Below are 20,251 nucleotides of genomic sequence, written 5' to 3'. Positions count from 1 at the left end.
ATTGTTTACTACCCGATCTCCAGAGTCCGGAGACAGACAGCCGGGCACACGTCGGCCGCCCATTGGCCACCCCCGGGTTATTTTAGCGCTCTCAGATTTGGTCCGGAGCGGTAACAATATTCGGATCCGCCCTTTCAGATCGAGAGAAAGGAACCGATCTCTCATCTGCCTTTAGGAACTTGCATTTGACCTTGTTTCAAAAAAAATTTGGTTTGAATCGTGTTTGTTTGTTCCTCCTCCTTTCTTTTGTCGGCCTACTATGAGGAAAACACGCGCCGGTGTGTGCGGCCGCGCCTTAGACTCGCTGGTTAAACTCACGGACCTTATTGGATGTATCAAAGGTGTGTCGACGCTTGCGCGGCAAAATTTGACATGGGAGTCATGCTTTCGGATTCTCGAAAACGCGTTGCCCTCGCACACACGTCAAAGGGATATTATCGGAGAGCGCGTCTAGTGCTACGGTGGCTTTAGTCTTGAAAGGCGTGATGGCATTGTCGGACCTCGAGGTTGAGATTTGTCCGGTCCATGGATGACGACGAAGCTCGATGGTGTTGCACCCGCTAGTCACGGGGCAGAGGGAGGTACCATGTCGCATCATCGACTCATCGCCACCGAACACAAACAAAAGGTTGTGAAAACAATGTATGAACAAAACGAATAGAACTGTGCAAATACTTTCGAGAATGATGTATATCTCATCGTAAAGAATGAATCGAACGACCATAAATGAAACAAAAAAAGACTATCACTACTGGAATTCATATATTTGCCATCTGCCACATCTTTGCCGTCAGCCAGCGGACGGCAAAGAACCTAGTTGCCATCAGCTTTGAGAAAACAAACGGTAAAGATATGGCTGATGGCAAAAAACCTATTTGCCATCAGCCACCTCTTTGTCGTCCGTCAACAGACGGCAAAGGTAGTGAAGGCAGACGGCAAACCTATCCCACCCCACCTCTCCTCTCTCCCCACCCCCACCCCGCCCCACCCCACCCATTTGCCGTCTGCCTAATTAACTTTGCCGTCTACGGCAGACGGCAAAGGGGATGGACCCCTAACGTTAACGGTCGTCCTGCCCACCCGCTCCCCCACTCTCTCTCCCCTCTCTATCCACCGCAACCTCCACCCCCCAGCGCTGCTGACGCCACCCCACCCTAGCGCCGCCGCCCCACCCCAGCACCGCCGCCCCACCCCACCCCAGCGCCGCCGCCCCACCCCAGCACCGCCGCCCCACCCCATCCGAGCGCCGCCGCCCCACCCCAGCACCGCCGCCACCACGCCACCCCACGCCCTCCTCGCGCCCCTCACCATGCGGCCCTCCTCCCCGCGCCTCTCCTCCTCGCGCCCCTCCCCCCTGTGGCCCTCCTCCCCACGCCCTCCTTGGGCCCCTCCCCCATGCGGCCCTCCTCCCTGCGCCTCTCCTCCCTGCGCCACCGGATCGAGGTCAGTTTTTTTAGCTTTTTTTGTAATAGTTTTGTTTAATTAGTTATAGGTTTTAGGTTTGTTTTGGCTTAGGTTTAGTTTTAGTTTAGGTTTAGTTTTAGTTTAGTTTATGTTTATGTTTAGTCTTAGGTTAGTTTCCTGTTTAGTAGAAGAAAATAAGAAAAAGTAGAAGAAGAAGAAGAATAAGTAGAAGAAGAAAAAAGGAGAAGAAGAAGAAGAAGAGCTAGAGGAGGAGGAGGAGAAGAAGAAGAAGAAAAGAAGAAGAAGGAGAAGAAGAATAATAGGAAAAAAGAAAAAAGAAAATAAGAAGAAGAAGAAGAAGAAAAATACGAGAGCAAGAGAAGAATAAGAGGAAAAAAGAAAAAAGAAAATAATAATAATAATAATAAGAAGAAGAAGAAGAAGAAAAATAGGTGAGGAAGAGAAGAAGAAGAAAAGAAGAAGAAGGAGAAGAAGAATTAGAAGGAGGAGGAGGAGAAGAAGAAGAGGAAGTGGCTGAAGAGGAAGAGGAAGAAAATAAGAAGAGAAGAAGGAGAAAAGAAGAAGAAGAAGAAGAAGAAGAAGAAGAAGAGTTAGGTCACATATTTTTTGATTATCTTATAAAAACATCATATTTGTGTTGATCGGGTGAATTTCAATGTGCAGTTGTTCGACGACCTCCACGTGCGTTGGACGAGCTCCGCCCCTACGTTTGTTGGTGAGCACAAATGACTTCTCCTCCTACCCCCTTAATTTGCTCTGTCCCGGTCTTCGTGCCGATGAAACTTGCTATCTATATATAGGTTTCTTTAATCATGAGTATGCGTGACCAGTATGCGTCTCCCGTTCGAAAGGGCGACATCTATAAATATGCATGTCTTTGCATATTTATAACCACCATCCTTTCGAATTGTCCAACATTATCCATGGACAGCCCGAGTATGTGTAGATTGGGTTCGTTTTCCCGTATGCTGTGCTCTAGATCCGATGCAGAATTTCGTCAGTGCCTCCCCCGTTGTTCTCCGAATGCACATCCTCTCTGTTTATTGCGGAGACGTGTATCAGGAGAACAGCGGGGAGGTGCTGCTAAAATTTTGTGTTGGATCCGGAGCAGAGCATGGGAAAACGAACCCAATCTACACATACTCGGGTGGGATTAGGACCTATCTTTACCTATTAGCGTGTAGGTTGCCTGGACGTAATAAAAATGGCGAACCTGATTAACCGATGAATATAAATGCTAAATTATATATAAATATATTTCTTCTGTCTTTAGTAGCTACGCAAGATGAGTGATCGTGCGTGGATGTATACCGGTCACCCTAGTCAGAAAGAGATGACGAAAGAATGGTTTGTAAAAACAAAGGAATTTGTGAAAGCCGCATTCGCAAATGGCCAGGAAAGAAACTATTGCCCCTGTCCTGGATGCGACAACTATAAAAAGACGACCGAGGCTGTAATGATTAAACACCTACAGAGGAGGGGTTTTAAGCCTAATTATACGGTGTGGACATTTCATGGTGAGTCTATACAACGCACAAGAGCTGAGGTGGTCCGTCGTCGCACGGACGAGCATGGTACCAGGATCGAAGACATGGTGCAAGACTTTGATGATGCTCGGGATTCGGAAGATGAGATGGAGGAATCTACAAAGGCCTTTTATGAAATGTTGGAGTCTTCAAAACGTCCTCTCCATGAGCACACTGAGCTCTGTTAGCTGGATGCAATTGCACAAGTAATGGCTCTGAAGGCTCGGTTCAACTTGGGAAGAGAATGCTACGACGCGATGATGACACTATTTGGACGTTTCCTACCCAAAGGCCATGTCATGCCTGCAAACCTGTACCAGTCGGACAAAATACTTCGTGTACTTAAGATGCCCTATGAGAAGATAGGTGCATGTGAGAAAGGATGTGTCTTATTTAGGAAGGAGTATGCACACTTGGACTATTGCCCAATTGCGAGTCTTGCAGGTATCTTGTGATAGACAACGGTATGGGTGAGAAGAGGCAGACCAAAATCGCAGTTAGTGTTCTTCGGTATATGCCAATCGTACCAAGACTTCAATGTCTTTTCATGGACGAAGAGACAGCCAGACAGATGACATGGCACAAATTGGGCAAAAGAACCGAACTAGATGCGGATGGGAATAAGATGATGGTACACACATCGGATGGGGAAGCGTGGAAACATTTCGATGGATTGCATCCGAATAAAGCGGCAGATCCAAGGAATCCTCGAGTCTGCGCCGCCACGGATGGTTTTAATCCCTTCGGCATGACGGCAACCCAATACAGTTGTTGGCCTGTATTTGTCATTCCACTCAATCTCCCCCCCCCGGGGCAGATTATGCAAAGAAAGAACATATTTCTGACGTTGATAATTCCAGGGCCCAATTATCCGGGGAAGAATATGAATGTGTACCTGCAACCGCTTAAGGATGAATTGGAAGAAGCTTGGGATAATGGGGTCAAGACATACGATGCCGCTAGAAAAGAAAACTTCAAAATGCATGTGTGGTACATGTACTCTATGCATGACTTGCCAGCGTATGCGTTATTCTCTGGATGGTGTGTGCATGGAAGGTTCCCGTGCCCCCAATGCAAGGCAGCTCTTCAGTTTCATTGGTTGCAGGAGGGTCGGAAGTATTCTTGCTTTGACTTGCATAGACAGTTCATGGATCCTGACCATCAGTTCAGAAAAAGACAAGAAGAACTTTACCAAAGGTAAAGTTGTCAAAAACTTGGCACCACCTGCGTTCACAGGCCAACAGATCCTGGATCAGTTAAACGCCCTCGAGCCTGATCCAGAGCGTCCAGGGTATTTCAAGGGGTATAGTTCAAAACACGCCTCGACTCACAAGCCATGCTTCTGGGATCTGCCTTACTTCAAAGACCTCCTTCTTCCACACAATATCGACATGATGCACACTGAAAAGAATATCGGGAGGCTATTTTTTGGTACATTGTTCGACATAGATGGGAAGACAAAGGATAATATTAAGGCTAGAGCCGATCAAGAGACACTATGTCATAGACCGTTACAAAACATGCGAGAAGGCAAAGGAAAGCAGAAGTGGTCAAAGCCAAAGGCCTGGTTCAATCTTGGAAGGCCAGTTATGAGGGAAATTATCTTGTGGGTCAAAATGCACTTGATGTTCCCCGATGGGTATGCAGTGAATCTAAAGAGGGGAGCGAGTCTTGAAAAATTAAAAATCTTTGGTCTCAAGAGTCATGATTGGCACATATGGCTAGAGCGGGTAATGCCGGTGATGTTACGTGGCTTTATTCCTGAGGATGAATGGCTAGTACTGGCGGAGCTGAGCTATTTCTTCCGTGTTCTTTGTGCGAAAGAATTGTCGCCTGGCGTGGTAGAAGACATGGAGGAGTTTGCACCGGAGTTGTTGTGCAAGTTAGAGAAGATCTTTCCACCGGGCTTCTTTAATCCAATGAAGCATTTGATTTTACATCTACCGACCGAGGCAAGATTGGGTGGGCCCGTGCAAGATCGTTGGTGCTATGCAACTGAGAGGATGCAGAAGACCCTTCGAGCTAAATGTAAAAATAAGAATAGAATTGAAGCATCGATGGCTGAGGCATTCATTACCGAGGAGGTGGCAAACTTTGTGACAGCACACTACGAAGCCAAAAATCATCATTTGCATAATCCGAAGCCTCGGCACAATGATGCAGACCCTAAAAAAGGTGGGTCCAACCTGAGCCTATTCAAAGGGAAGCTCGCACCAGCCGGTGCTTCGAAACCAATAACGTTGGATGTCGAAGAATGGCGGAACATTTCGTTGTATATCTTCAACAACCTAACAGAAGTGCGGCCGTACATCGAGTGAGTTCTCGGCACATTTTCCTGTAACTTCTAATTCATTTGAACTGCTCTTATTACCGGATATTTCAAACAGCCATTACGTTGTCAAATTCTCGAATGGAGCGGTGATCGAAAATGATTCCGTCGAAGAGCATGAGCTTCTGTCAAAGACAGGAGGCGGCTATCCCGGTTTCATCTCTTGGTTCAAACAAACGGTAATTATCAATAATGGACCATTTCATTCTTGGTCTAACTTGCGGCTAATGCAACAACCGTTTCGTATTAAACTTGTAGGCTAATTCAGAGTCTATGGACGCCGAATTGAGACAAGTCGCTAATGGTTTTGACTATAAGGTCCGTTCATTTGAGAAATACAACATCAACGGGTATCTCTTTCGTACCTTTGGCAAAGAGCTATCTATGCCCGACCGGAAATCTACAAATTGTGGTGTCTCTGCTATTGGCGAAGGTGTTATCGACTATTATGATAGAGTTGAAGCAATTTATGAACTTCAATTCTATGGTGAAAACCCACCGAACGTCGTAGTATTCAAATGTTATTGGTTCCAACCGAAAAAGACTATAAGGACTCATGAACATATAGGACTAGTCGAAATCAATCCAAACACCCATTTAGATGTTCCCGATGTCTATATTACGGCTCAACAGGCGACCCAAGTTTTCTATCTACCGTGGGCATGCCAAACAGATAAGAATCTGGAAGGTTGGTATGTTGTTTATGAAGTGCCGCCACATGTCAGACCACCTCTCCCAAATGAACAGGATTATGAACCTCACATTAACCCAGACACATATGATGGAGAATTCTTCCAAGAAACACGTCTTTCCAAGAAACGTTTCAAGAACCGCCGTGCTTCACCCAAGAACATGGAAGTAGACGACGACAATGAATCCGACTCCAGCCCTGAGCCGGAACCAGAAGACCTGGAACTCGTAGAGGTTACTGATGCGGATGACCTGTCAATGCTTCAACGATTAAAGGAAGGCCTTTCACAATTTCACGCCATTGAACCCGACGAGCACGTCATTCATGAAGACATGCGTGATAGTGATGATGATGATGCATTTATTGATGATGATTATTAGTTTGTAAGATTCACAACTTAAATTATATATATTTTAATCTTTATTATTCATGTACATATTATTATTCATGTCAGTTATGCATTTTTTTATGTTGTACTAATTTATTTTAATCTTTATCATGGCAGGTCACCAGGTGTGGAAAGATGGTGGGCGCTGGTCCAGATCGCTCGACGGGTTCTTCCCAGGCGCCCCGCATGAGGGGTGGTACTTCCCTTCCACCCTATCTCTCCATAGAGCCTTGGCAGACAGTCTGTCGACACCACCCGTGGGTTCTTCTTCGTCGGCGGCATTGCCCACTGGGAGAGGTGCTGGTCGGGTAGGGAAGAAGGGGAAGGGTATAGGGAGAGGTGGTGGCCGCGGAAGATCCAGGAGGACTGTTGAGCCATCCTCGCTACCACCACCAGCTCATTCACCCCGAGCATAGGACTAGTATGGTCGACCCGTTTGCGGAGGAGGCTACGGGGACTCCGTTCCAGGAGCCTGTTGTTGACAGGCATTCGTCCCATGAGACTCCGGTCCAGGAGCAGCCTCGGGTCGAGGTGCATTCGGCCCAGGAGCAGCCGGAGGAGACTACGGTTCCGGAGGCTTCACCCGACGTGGAGAGACCCGGATGGGAGACCTGGCCGGATCGTACCGAGTTGCCGGATTGGACCGAGGGTCCGGGTGGCTCAGGGGGCGGGGATGGCGGGGATGAGCTTACGGATAGTGAGGGCGATGTGCAAGTGGACGGGGCCACCGTGTACAAGCGTGGTAGTACACGTCTCCCGGTCGCCCTGGCTACCCGCGAGGAGAGGCCGGTGATTAAACCTGAAGGAGATAGGTAAGTATATTTACCCTTTTTTTAGCTTTTGCCTTCAAGTTTGTTCAAATATCTAATGCGTTGACCTTATCATACTGCAGGGGATGGGTACACCCTCTTGGAGTCCGCAGGCCGAACTCCGTCCTTGGTGTGCTTTGCCGGACAAATTTCCCGGGGTTTGTCACGTTGCCTCGTGAGGGTCAGGTTCCTACACTAGGATTTACCTGGAAGCACTACCAGGCTGCGCAGGCCCCGCCGGAGGAGATTATAGATGGTGTCTTGTGCCACACGAGGGCCGAGATGGTGATCAAGAGCTTTTGGGTAAATTATCCTTTTACAGAATCTAAAATTAACAATATAGCTAATTATTGTACTAATCGGTGTTTTCACGTTTGATTGCAGACCTTCTATAGGTGTGAGGATGGATATGAGGAGGAGGCGACCAGGGTTCTCGAGGCCGAGTGTAGGCGGTTACTACAGAACTTGCGCCACGAGGCTCGGCCGCAGGCTATTTGAGATTACTACGCCACGCGTGGTATTAAGAAGTAGAAGAAGGATTGCCGCAGAAAGTTTCTGAAGAAGGAGCAATACATGAAGGTAATTACCTATTCTTAAGTCCTTCTATGTAGTTTTCTTGATTTCATTCATAGGCGTAGGGCTGAAAATTCTTTCTAATAACTTACAGGTGCCCCCGAGATGGTGTGTGTGGATAAGATGGATTGTTGGGAGGCGTTGGTTGATGAGTGGTGCACAGGCAGCTGGCGAGCCGTCCACGAGAATGCGAAGGATCGGCGTAGCCAAATGGTTGGTGTGCCACACCATCAAGGCAGCGCCAATTTACTTCAGTTTGGACGAAACTGGGTATGTGATTTGCTTCATGATTCATGCAATTCATTCTTGATGCTAATATTTTGTTCCTCTCTTTTAGGCGCATCACAATAAGACTGAGATGCCACACTTGTACGACCTTTATGGCATGGCCCATACCGCCTCGTACAAGAAGGCGAAGGCATTCTCTGAGTCTGACCTGGATGATCCCAATAACTTCACCAACATATCATCCCACCAGAAGCTCGTGGCATACAGGGACGCGGGGAAGGCTACGAAAGGGGATGACTTTAACCCTAGCCAGGAACCTTTGGATCCAGAGCTGGTGATGATATCTGGTGGCGGGAGGCCCCATGGCTCAATAGCCAGTGGAGATGGGATAATACGTTGTCCACTCACTCTTCCGGAGATCAAGGCGCGCCAGTCGAGCAACTGTCCTGAGATAACGCGTCGTCCACGGCCAGTCGTACTTGCCATCGAGGTTAGTTGTACGGACTAAGAACACTTTCATCCATTTCATTATGTGTGTCACCATAGATCATTACTGTGGTAACGAGGAATGGTGTTTCAGGCTGCTCTTCAGAAAGAGAGAGCGGCAAACCAGGCTCCTCTTGAGAAAGAGAGATTGGCAAGCCAGGCTGCTCTTCAAGCTGCTCTTGATGAGAGGGACCAGACCACGACACTATTGCTTGAGGAGGAGAGGGCCCGGAATGAGGCGGGTCAACAGGCCGTGTACGAGCTTTTTGTGGTATGTTTTTTTTCACATTAGCCAAATCATATGTGTAATGTCTGTTTCATTACTAACTAATACGACCCACTCTTCAGGGTCTGTGCGAGAAGAGCGGTCAAGTCCCTCCGCCGATGCCCGTCTTCTCTTCGATTGGCACGGTGAGTTTCATTATAAACTAGTATTAATAATTGAGTGTCATCATGCTAACTGAGACATTGCAAAATATCTTTTCTGCCGAATAACTCCTGAGCGGCATCGGACGACCCTTCTCCAGGGCAACCGTCTCCAAACGAAGCCGCCGCGAGCAACCGTGGTGTTTCTCCTCCTTGATGACCACTACGGTAAGTTTCTCTTCTCCTCTTTCATATTATCCTTGCTTTAATTTCCACAAAAAGACATAATTAGCCCATTTAGCTCCAAAATGGCATAATAACCTCAAAATGGCATAAGAACCTTGGTTATCTCATGAATATTATATACTTAGCTTGTTTTCCTCTAAAATGAGATAATTAGCCCATTTAGCTCCAAAAAGACATAATTAGGTAATTTAGCTCCAAGAAGAGGGGAAGAAGAGAAGAGGAGAAGAAATAGGAAAAATGAAAAGAAAGAAGAATAAGAAGAAGAGAAGAAGGAGAAGGAGGAGGAGGAGGAGAAGGAGGAGAAGGCCAAGGACCTTCTAGTCCTTCTCCTCCTCCTCCTTCTCGCCCTTCTCCTCCTTCTTGATTTCTTCTTCTTCTCCTCCTCCTCCTCTTTCTTATCCTCTTTCATATTATCCTTGCTTTAATTTCCCCAAAAAGACATAATTAGCCCATTTAGCTCCAAAATGCCATAATAACCTCAAAATGGCATAAGAACCTTGGTTAGCTCATGAATATTATATACTTAGCTTGTTTTCCTCTAAAATGAGATAATTAGTCCATTTATCTCCAAGAAGACATAATTAGGTAATTTAGCTCCAAGAAGACGAGAAGAAATAGGAAAAATGAAAAGAAAGAAGAAGAAGAATAAGAAGAGAAGAAGGAGAAGAAGGAGAAGGAGGAGGAGGAGGAGGAGGAGAAGGAGGAGAAGGCCAAGGACCTTCTAGTCCTTCTCCTCCTCCTCCTCCTCCTCCTTCTCCTCATTCTTCTTGATTTCTTCTTCTCCTCCGCCTCCTCCTCTTTCTTCTCCTCTTTCATATTATCCTTGCTTTAATTTCCCCAACAATGACATAATTAGCCCATTTAGCTCCAAAATACCATAATAAGCTCAAAATGGCATAAGAACCTTGGTTAGCTCATGAATATTATATACTTAGCTTGTTTTCCTCTAAAATGAGATAATTAGCCCATTTAGCTCCAAGAATACATAATTAGGTAATTTAGCTCCAACAAGAGGAGAAGAAATAGGAAAAATGAAAAGAAAGAAGAAGAAGAAGGAGAAGGAGGAGGAGGAGAAGGCCAATGACCTTCTAGTCCTTCTCCTCCTCCTCCTTCTCCTCATTCTCCTCCCTCTTCTTGATTTCTTCTTCTTCTCCTACTCCTCCTCTTTATTCTCCTCTTTCATATTATCCTTGCTTTAATTTCCCCAACAATGACATAATTAGCCCATTTAGCTCCAAAATACCATAACAAGCTCAAAATGGCATAAGAACCTAGGTTAGCTCATGAATATTATATACTTAGCTTGTTTTCCTCTGAAATGGGATAATTAACCCATTTAGCTCCAAGAAGACATAATTAGGTAATTTAGCTCCAACAAGATAAGAAGAAATAGGCAAAATGAAAAAGAAAGAAGAATAAGAAGAAGAAGAGAAGAAGGAGAAGGAGGAGGAGGAGGAGGAGAAGGAGAAGGCCAAGGACCTTCTAGTCCTTCTCCTCATCCTCGTTCTCCTCCTTCTTCTTGATTTCTTCTTCTTCTCCTCCTACTCCTCTTTCTTCTCCTCTTTCATATTATCTTTGCTTTAATTTCCCGAAGAATGACGTAATTAGCCCATTTAGCTCCAAAATACCATAATAAGCTCAAAATGGCACAAGAACCTTGGTTAGCTCATGAATAATATATACTTAGCTTGTTTTCCTCTAAAATGGGATAATTAGCCCATTTAGGTCCAAGAAGACATAATTAGGTAATTTAGCTCCAACAAGAGGAGAAGAGGAGAAGAAATAGGCAAAATGAAAAGAAAGAAGAAGAAGAAGAAGAAGAAGAGAAGAAGGAGAAGGAGGAGGAGGAGGAGGAGAAGGAGAAGGCCAAGGACCTTCTAGTCCTTCTCCTCCTCCTCCTTCTCCTCCTTCTCCTCCTTCTTCTTGATTTCTTATTCTTCTCCTCCTCCTCCTATTTCTTCTCCTCTTTCATATTATCCTTGCTTTAATTTCCCCAACAATGACATAATTAGCCCATTTAGCTCCAAAATACCATAATAAGCTCAAAATGGCATAACAACCTTGGTTAGCTCATGAATATTATATACTTAGCTTGTTTTCCTCTAAAATGGGATAATTAACCCATTTAGCTCCAAAAAGACATAATTAGGTAATTTAGGTCCAACAAGAGGAGAAGAGGAGAAGAAATAGGCAAAATGAAAAGAAAGAAGAAGAAGAAGAAGAAGAGAAGAAGGAGAAGGAGGAGGAGGAGGAGGAGGAGAAGGCCAAGGACCTTCTAGTCCTTCTCCTCCTTCTGCTCCTTCTTGATTTCTTCTTCTTCTCCTCCTCCTCCTCTTTCTTCTCCTCTTTCATATTATCCTTGCTTTAATTAACCCATTTAGCTCCAAAATGCCATAATAAGCTAAAAATGGCATAAGAACCTTGGTTAGCTCATGAATATTATATTCTTAGCTTGTTTTCCGTTAAAAATGACATAATTAGCTGAAAAACATCATATTTTGTTCTTCTGACTTTCTTATTCACATTTTTGCAGATTGGATATACTACATGCATGGAAGCTGGCATTCATGGAGTTGAACAATGTCGATGGATGAATTTTATATGTATATCATCTAGTTTTCATTTGTGATGGGGTTATAGTCCCAGGGTAGGGTCATAGGTTGGCTTCGTCGCCGAGTGGAACGTTCGGAACAACCGACCGTTCAATGTCGGCTGCTTCAGCCTCAGCGTCCAAACAAAAATCTGCCAAGAAAAGACAAGCAGAAAGTAAGCGCAGAATGAACTCCAAAGTCAAGAAGCACTCGGCAAAAAGCTTACCACCAAACAGTGCAATCATCTTCCTTGCCCAGTCGCTGACGTACTTCTCCTGCGCCATGCACCAATTGTTCATCAACTTCAGCTGACCCATCCGTTCGGTTCTTTGACTCTTCAATTTCTCAATTTCAGCTACCAATGCCTTGTTGGTCTCCCGGGACTCATCCAAAGACTTCTCTCGGTCAGCAAGAGCCCCCTTCACACCAGCCAAGTCATTCACAGCCGCCTCCAAGTCCGCAGCAAGCTGAATCATTTCAGCCTTCAGAGCATTATACGCGGATCCCATTTCGCAAGTCTTCTGCCAAATAAGCGCAAAGGGAAGATCAGACACATTCAACAAGGAAAACAATCAAAGCTCAAAGTTCTTCAGACCCCTGCCGATGCAAGCAATCGACAACGGTCTCGGGGACTACACCCAGTGGGTTCACTAAGAGTGACCCCACTGGCATGAAGCTCGAACAGGCCGGCCCTATTGAGCTACATGACAAACAGACAAATCTATGAGACTACTATTACCCGACCTGAGTAACAATACTCTCGGGGACTACACCCAGTGGGTGCACTCGGAGTGCCCCCACTGGTACCATTCGGGCAGATCAGCTCTGATCTGCTCAGGTCACGGAAAATGCATCTAAAGACAACTGCCTGTGCAAGCACTCGACAGAAGTCTCGGGGACTACACCCACTGGGTTCACTCGGAGTGAACCCACTGCAAAATCATCCTACTGTATCCGAGTCTATCACTGAAACCCCCAGTGGGTGACAAGAGGAAAGTAAACACTTACTAGCGCACTTACTCGGATATCGTCCCGGAGCTCCAAGCTTTTCTTGTACAAAGACGCGATGGAGTCGTACGCTCCCTTGGCATCACCCACCATCAAGTCCACCTGCACCATGGCGTCCTTGGCGGCCCCCACCTAGTCTTCCGGGAGATGTCGAGCGTCATACTGAACGGTTGACGGACCCGGCGCGGCAGAAGACTCCTTGGGCATCCCAAGCTCCGCTCCAGTCGGTTCCGCCATGAGGAGCACCGTCTCAGTCGGCGGCATCGTCTCGGTCGGCGACACGTTCATGGTGGGAGCAGCAGCAGATGGGACAACCTCAAGAACAGGCGCTAAAGCTGGCCCTGACCCCCTTTGGTCGTCGTCCTCCAGATGAATCACCTCTGAAGGAAGCCCGACTGAACAACATGAAATTACAGAAAAAGGGCAAGATTAAAGGCAGCACTCGCGAAACAATAATACAAACTCTAAGAGTCGTGACAACGTACCTTGCTGGGATGTGGCAGCGTTGTCCGTGTCCATGGGATCATCGTCCTGGTGCAGCAGAGAGGCGGCGGAGGTAGCAGCTCTGTTGAGTGAAATCCGCTCTAAAGATAAGCATGAGTTCAATCGGATACTGAAGGAAGATGGGAGAACAAGACACTTACGCTGAGGCGACAGGAACAGTGATCCTCATCCGAGGCAAAGCTTTCCGAGGCTTGGGCCCGCTAGGTTTGGCCACCTTGGACGGTTGGTCCGTGGGCTTGGCAGCAGCGTCCCTAGTCTTCTTCACACTCTGAGCACTCGGAGCTACGGGAGGGGCTGGCGGAGCACTCGGGGCCGCTGGAGGAGCCGGCGGAGTCACGGGATCGTGACGGTGCTTAGTTCGATGTTCTGATGGCGGAGGTGGCGAGCTCTGCTCCCCAACCTCCTCCTCCTCCTCTTCGGTCTCCTCCTCCGTCTCCCCACTGTCGGAGACGTACTCGACGCTGTCCACGCTGCCCTGCTGGCTGCCCTCCTCTTCCTCAGCTGGATTACCGTTCGAGACGGCAGAATGCCAGTTAGTCCACTCCTGCACAAAACACAGTCGGCAACGTCAGACGTCAGGCGGCGGTACAAGAAAAGCGATAATTCTAAGAAGATTGAAATCACTCGACAAGATGCGCTCACCTCATTCGGAGGAGGATTGTCGGTGCGGAAGGGCTTCACTCGCCGGGCTCCTTGGGGGGTTGTCGCATGCGCCTGTGATGCCGCGGACCCACGCTGTCATAGTCTCCCCGGTCAGCACTCTGGATGAGTCCGAGTGGAATCCTCAGGCCCCACGTAGTGCCACATAGCGTGGTCTCGGGCTTGCAGCGTCTGGATGCGCCGACCCAGAAAAGTCTCCAGCAAGTCCGTGCCGGTGACTACCTTGCGGACGACGGCTATCAGCGCGTTGACCAAAGGCTGGATCTGGACCCTTTCCACCTTTGAGAGCACAAGCTGCCTGGGAGGGGCCGGACGGTCTAGGCTAAAAGGTGGCAACCCAGTCGCAGCATTCGGACAAGCGACGTCCTGGCAATAGATCCAGGTCGACTGCCAGTTCCTAACTGACTCGGACAACTGGAGAGGGGGTAGCTACTCTTTGTTTTCTTCTGGAAGCCTAAGCCCCCGCAGAGCTGGAGGAGATGGGTCTTATCGTCCGACTGGCTAAGTTTTTTGACGGTTTGGGACCTAGCGGAGAAGATGTACTTGAAGAGCCCCCAGTGGGGGGGACATCCAATAAAGCACTCGCAAAGGGTGACGAATGCTGCAAGGTGGGCTATCGCGTTCGGAGGAAAATGATGGAGCTGCGCCCTGAAGTGATTCATAATACCTCGGAAGAAGGGGTGGGGAGGCAAGGAGAAGCCCCTGAACACATGGCTGAGCAGCAACACGCGCTCCCCCTCCTTCGGCGCCGGCTCCGTCTCGCCCTCTGGCAGCCTCCATGACTTTTTGGCGATCATGTCGTGCTCCACCAGCTCCAGCAAGTCGTCCTGCGTCACCGTGGAGGGGAGGAAATCCCTCTGGATCCAACCCGCCGGCAGTGCCCGCTGTCGCCGCTGAGCAGGGGCCGTCCCCTTGTTCTTCTTCTTCTTCTGCGCTTCGAGTTTGCTGGTCTGCCCCTTCGTCATGGTGAAGGCAACAGATCCGCAGAGGAGGAGAGGAAGGAGGAGGCTTGGGGCGCGCAGGGAGCTGCGGGAAGAGCGAGGTTAATGCGAGGAAGAAGAGTAGCGCAACAAGAGATCCCCGCCAGAAGGGCTTAAATAAGATTCCGACTGAGTCGCTAACAGGTGGCCTCGAAATCTTATCCCCCCGACCGGCTGCGGCGATGTTAGTGGAGAAGATAAAGGCACGGTAATCGAGGCGGCAGAAACTACTCGATGGCGATGTCGTCTTCCCCGCTGAGCGCGCGGCAACCGAAATTTGAGGATCCCGGAAAATCCGCCGCTGTCAGTTTGACCGGTCACATCGAAAGATTCCGCGGAAGCACTCGGTCCTTGACGGTTCGTTTCACTGGTATATTCACTCGGATCACTGGTTGAGAGGATAAAATGGATCGAGGCAAACAACGCCAAAGTCACATCCATACCAGTCGGATCCGTACTCCAGGCATCACTTCATCGTTCCAACCCCGATCCATTCGGGGACTAATGATGGGGTTATAGTCCCAGGGTAGGGTCATAGGCCTGCCCTATAGGTCCTACCCAAGGACTACCCTCCATAGAGGACAAGGCCCTTAGACAGTTCCGACTGAACTAAGGACTCCCCCATCATCCAGTCGGTGACGAGCACTCGGAGCGTATTTGACGTACCGACTGAATTCCACTCTGTACATCGTAACCTCCCAGGAGGGCAACGGTCATACGTTTTCATACACCATTATTAACATTTAAGGCATACGTTACCTGTAACGTATGCCTTTACTCGCCACTATTCCACCCCTGTCCACCGGGCCATTATGAAGGGCAACGCACTCTATATAAGCCGCCTTTCCCCACTGGTGCAGGGGTTGGCATTTACTGTAATCCTATATACCACTCGACACTAAGCTCCCAAGAGCACTGAGACGTAGGGCTTTTACCTCCACCGTAGAGGGGCCTGAACTCATACATCCTCGCCGTAGCTAAGTCTCTGCCCATCCTTTCGTACCCTACACATCTACTGTCAGACTTATACCCACGACAGTTGGCGCCCACCGTCGGGCAGGCGTCTAAGCGACTTCCGGCGAGTTTGCGACTTCATCTTTTCATCATGTCGTCCGGCGGTGATTTGTGCATGGGTCATGAGATCCTCTTCGGTGCACTCTCCTTCATCGTCGATGATTCGGCATGGCTTCGGGATGCGCCCCTCGATGTCGAGGCGCTCCCCAGTCGCGGGGCTACGCACTTCCGTGCCGGTTCCCGCGGCATCCTTCTTCTCCAGCAATCGGCCCCGGTGTCGATCTTCACCCCCGTCACGCACCGCAACAAGCGGTCCCGCCGTCCGCGGCTCCATTATTGGGTGCGACACGCCCAGGCGCGACAGAACGCGTCCTCTCAAGTGGCGGTCCTCGAGTCGGTTGTGGTCACGCCGCTGTCCCAGTGCTTGGACTCAGTTCCGACCGAGTTACCTTCCGAGTACTTGGGTCGCGGGCCTGCAGCCGAAGTTCTCATGGACGATTCCCATGAAAGTCCCCTCCGAACTGGTTGGAACGAGCCTGAGGTCGGCGAATCATCCGGCGCTCGTCGTCAACACCACCGTTCGACCAGTCAACGCATGCGCCAGAGCAACGGCGAGGTGTTCCGCACACCCGTCCTCAACCTGGCTGCCGCTGCCAAGATAGCCGATTACCTCCAACCAACTGATTCAGAGGCTGGTAGAGGGATCGAGCAGATCCGTGCCCTGTTGCATATGGCGCAGCAGCAGAATTCAGCGGTCTCCCAGTCGCACAACAGGATCCACAATAGTTCTGTTCACGCGAACACGCATCGGTCGGTTTTCAGCCCCGACTCTTATCAGCGACGAGGAGGAGGCAACCGTTCCAGGAATCCCAAAGATCGTCGCCGTTCACGCACCCCTCCGCGGGGTGGGCCTTACGAGCCCCGGCATCACGATGATCGGCGTTCAGTCGGTGACGCGTATGATCCAAGGCCCGACGCAAGAGGGTACATCGCCCAGAGGAAGGTCGACAGGAGTCGAGCCCACCGTGATGGTCACGATAGAGACCGTCCGAGTGGAAGTAGGACCATCGTCTCTGGTCCCGAGTGCTTTAGTCGGGCCATCCGTTCAGCTGACATCCCTCCCAACTTCCGATTGGCAACGGGAATCAGCAAGTTCACAGGAGAGTCCAAGCCAGAAACATGGCTGGACGACTACAGAGTGGCGGTCCAGATCGGTGGCGGAGATGACCAGGTCGCCATGAAGCATCTCCCCCTGATGCTCGACGGCTCGGCACGAGCGTGGCTGAACCAGTTGGCTCCGTCAAGCATCTACAGCTGGACAGATCTGTCCCGAGTCTTCATCATGACCTTCGAGGGCACGTGCAAACGCCGTGCTGGTCTCATGGAGCTCCAGCACTGTGTCCAGAAGCAGAATGAGCCCCTGCGCGATTTCATCCAGCGCTGGACGACCCTCTACCACACGGTGGAGAACGTCACGGAACATCAAGCAGTCTGCGCCTTCAAGGCAGGCGTGCGGTACGGGGACCTGTACCTGAAATTCGGTCGGACAGGCGACATCTCCATGAGCAAGATGATGGAGATAGCCGCACGCTATGCAAATGGCGAAGAGGAAGACTGCATACATAGCAGCAAGCATAAGGCAGTCGCCGATGGAGATGGAAACAGCAATCGGAAGCAGAAGCAGAAAGCTCCATCCACTCCACAGGCAGAGGCAGTAGCCGTTACAAATGCCAAGTTCAAAGGCAAGGGGAAAGCTCAGTACACCCCCAAGAAGAAGCAGTTTGGGAATTCCATCCTGGATCAACCATGTCCAATCCACACGAAGATGGATGAAGAAGGCAACGCCATATTCCTGAAGCACACCACTCGGCAATGTCGCCTCCTGATCCAAGGGTTGGGCGAAGGACAACCGAGTGAAAAGGACAACGAGCAGGATGATGAGGACAAGGAGGAGCTGGGTAGTGGGTGGTTCCTTCACACAAGAAACAAGTCACCTGACTAGTTGGGCATTCCTCAGCTGGGTGATTTCTTTCACAATGAGGGCATCCATCCTTCTGTTCTTCCTGGGTGTGTCCTATTTCTACATAGATCTTGCATGCACAAGGTTTCTTCATCGGGCTTATCATAGCATTTCTGAATAAGTCGGGATCTTAACAGAGTGTTCTTGAATTCGTCCCAAGTTTCTGCTCCACTAAATCCTTGTATGGCATGGTGCATTTTCCTCCAAATAGGAGCACCTTGGGTAAAGTACTTAAGAGCGTGGTCCACTTCATACTTCCTTGAGATCAAGTTGCTCCCGAAGTGGTTCTCCATGTTCCGAATCCATATCTCAACTTCCAGCTGGGTCATTGGTCCAGATACTACAAGTCCAGCTTCATACTCCATCTGGTAGGGTTGAGGTTTTGGGGATGAGACGGGTAAGAGAGGGAGGGAGATACACAAAATACAAACAATATTTTTGAGAATAGGTTTTAGTTGTGGCCGTTGGAAAACACACACCAATGACGGCTCACAATTCGTCGTATCTAACGTGGGTACATAAAAGGGGTTTGGACTTCTAATGGTCATATAATTATTCGGACACTTCAGGGTCTTCGAATCCTTCGGGTCTTGAGAGTCTACTGTTGGTGTAGCTTCAATTGCATGATGAACTCCTCTTTACTTTGAAGTAGAACTCCGTTGATTCTTCATGAGGTCAAAGGGGTAAGGGGATTGTATAACTATTTGAGGTGAGAGAGAACATTTGATGAAATCAAAAGAGATGAGAAGTGAAAGGTGTTTTCGAAATAAGATTTTTGAGAGATCCTATCCTAAGAAATTTTCCAGTTTCTAGGGGTCATGTCCTACAGTCAACATGTGCTCTGATACCATTTCTGTAGCGACCCGACTCAAAACGAGTCAAGCCTCTGTGTATCTGTGCCATCCCTGGATCAGTATGCTGGCACACACAGTACATCAATGTATATATCAAAGTGCAATCACATGTAAATAGCGTAAAACTGATATATACCTTAAATATTTCAGCGGAAGCAGTCAAGGGAGTGGAGTCCCAATAAACACCAACGGCAAGTTGAGTGTAGACCGTAACCCTGAATCGTACTCTTACTCGTCGAAGAAAAATATCTGCAACATAAGACGTTGCAGCCGTGTAGGTCAGCATATTGAATATGCCGGCAAGTCACATAAGAGAGGGGTGAAAAGTAATCATCTATACTATATGCATATATGGCAGGTGGGGCTATAAGTTTTTAGCGAAAAGCAAGTTTTCTCCTACATCAAGAGAGGGCTAAAAGCAAAATGTTACTACACTGTTGGTTGTTAATGAGATGGTTCCGCCAACCAGTTCTCATACCCAGGTTATCAATAATACCCTCATCAAATATATGTAATGGTGTTGAGAATTCCAGATAACTTCAGTTCCTTTGGCTCAAGTTGTCCATGACCATGGACACGGCTAATCGATTAGGTTTGAGTACTCTGTAGAGTTTTGCACACGTTCCCCACAAGATTTGATCACCTCCGTGTATGTCCTCGCACTTCAGGGTGTTTGAAGACCGGATGATCAAAACATGGTCTTTCAACGGGTCCCTCTGAATCCCTGTCGGTGCCCATCCATTCCTACAGTTCTTCTACATCTGCTAGCACCGCCTGTCCAGAGTCACCGCGTTGTCCAACCAAGCCAGAGCCCATAATGACTTGTGGCTGTGCAGGTAAGCCTTGGGTCTTGAAAATATCCGTCCGTCTCTTTGAGCCTGGGTGAAGCTTTCCGCAGGATGTCATGGCTGTCCCCAGCATCCCGGGCATCCACTGGGTTCTCCAGGGAGCCGATCAACCGTCCTTCACCCAGAGTTGCATTGCGTCCGAGGTCTTGAAAATCTTGTCTTAACCGGTCTTGATTATTTAATCAACCTCGCATCACTCGTGTTATGCACTCAACCGAAATCCCGTCTACTCAAGCATAGCCATATGAAATTTGTCGTCCCGGGGCCAAGTATCGGAGTTGTTGTGTGCCTACCACATGATACTACAATCTATACTAAAATTTCCAAGTACCTAAGGAGCATGCAATTGGGCAAATGATGGTAGAACTACGATGCATAAAACATAGGTGATAGTATGATCAAAGTGACTTGCCTGTGATGTTGACGAAGAAGAATTTCTCGAGAAATAACTTGATAGACTACTCGTCACTCTCCGATGAAATCTATATAACAAACATATCATTCACATAAGCACTCATACTAGCAATCATTCTAGCAATCAAAACAAAAGAGGGAGCGAATAGGAAACCGAAAGAAACTTCAAATAAGACTAGGGAGTCTTCTACTACGTCAAACACTAAATAGTTTTTGTCTAACAGAAAAATAATAACAAGGAACTAAGATATAAGTTTAACTAAGATAAAATAAAGTATTTTTCACAAAACT

This window comes from Hordeum vulgare, chromosome 7H, assembly GCF_904849725.1.
Source record: "Hordeum vulgare subsp. vulgare chromosome 7H, MorexV3_pseudomolecules_assembly, whole genome shotgun sequence".
Taxonomy (NCBI): domain Eukaryota; kingdom Viridiplantae; phylum Streptophyta; class Magnoliopsida; order Poales; family Poaceae; genus Hordeum; species Hordeum vulgare.
The sequence above is the reverse complement of the archived record's forward strand: the minus strand, read 5'-3'. Positions refer to the sequence as shown.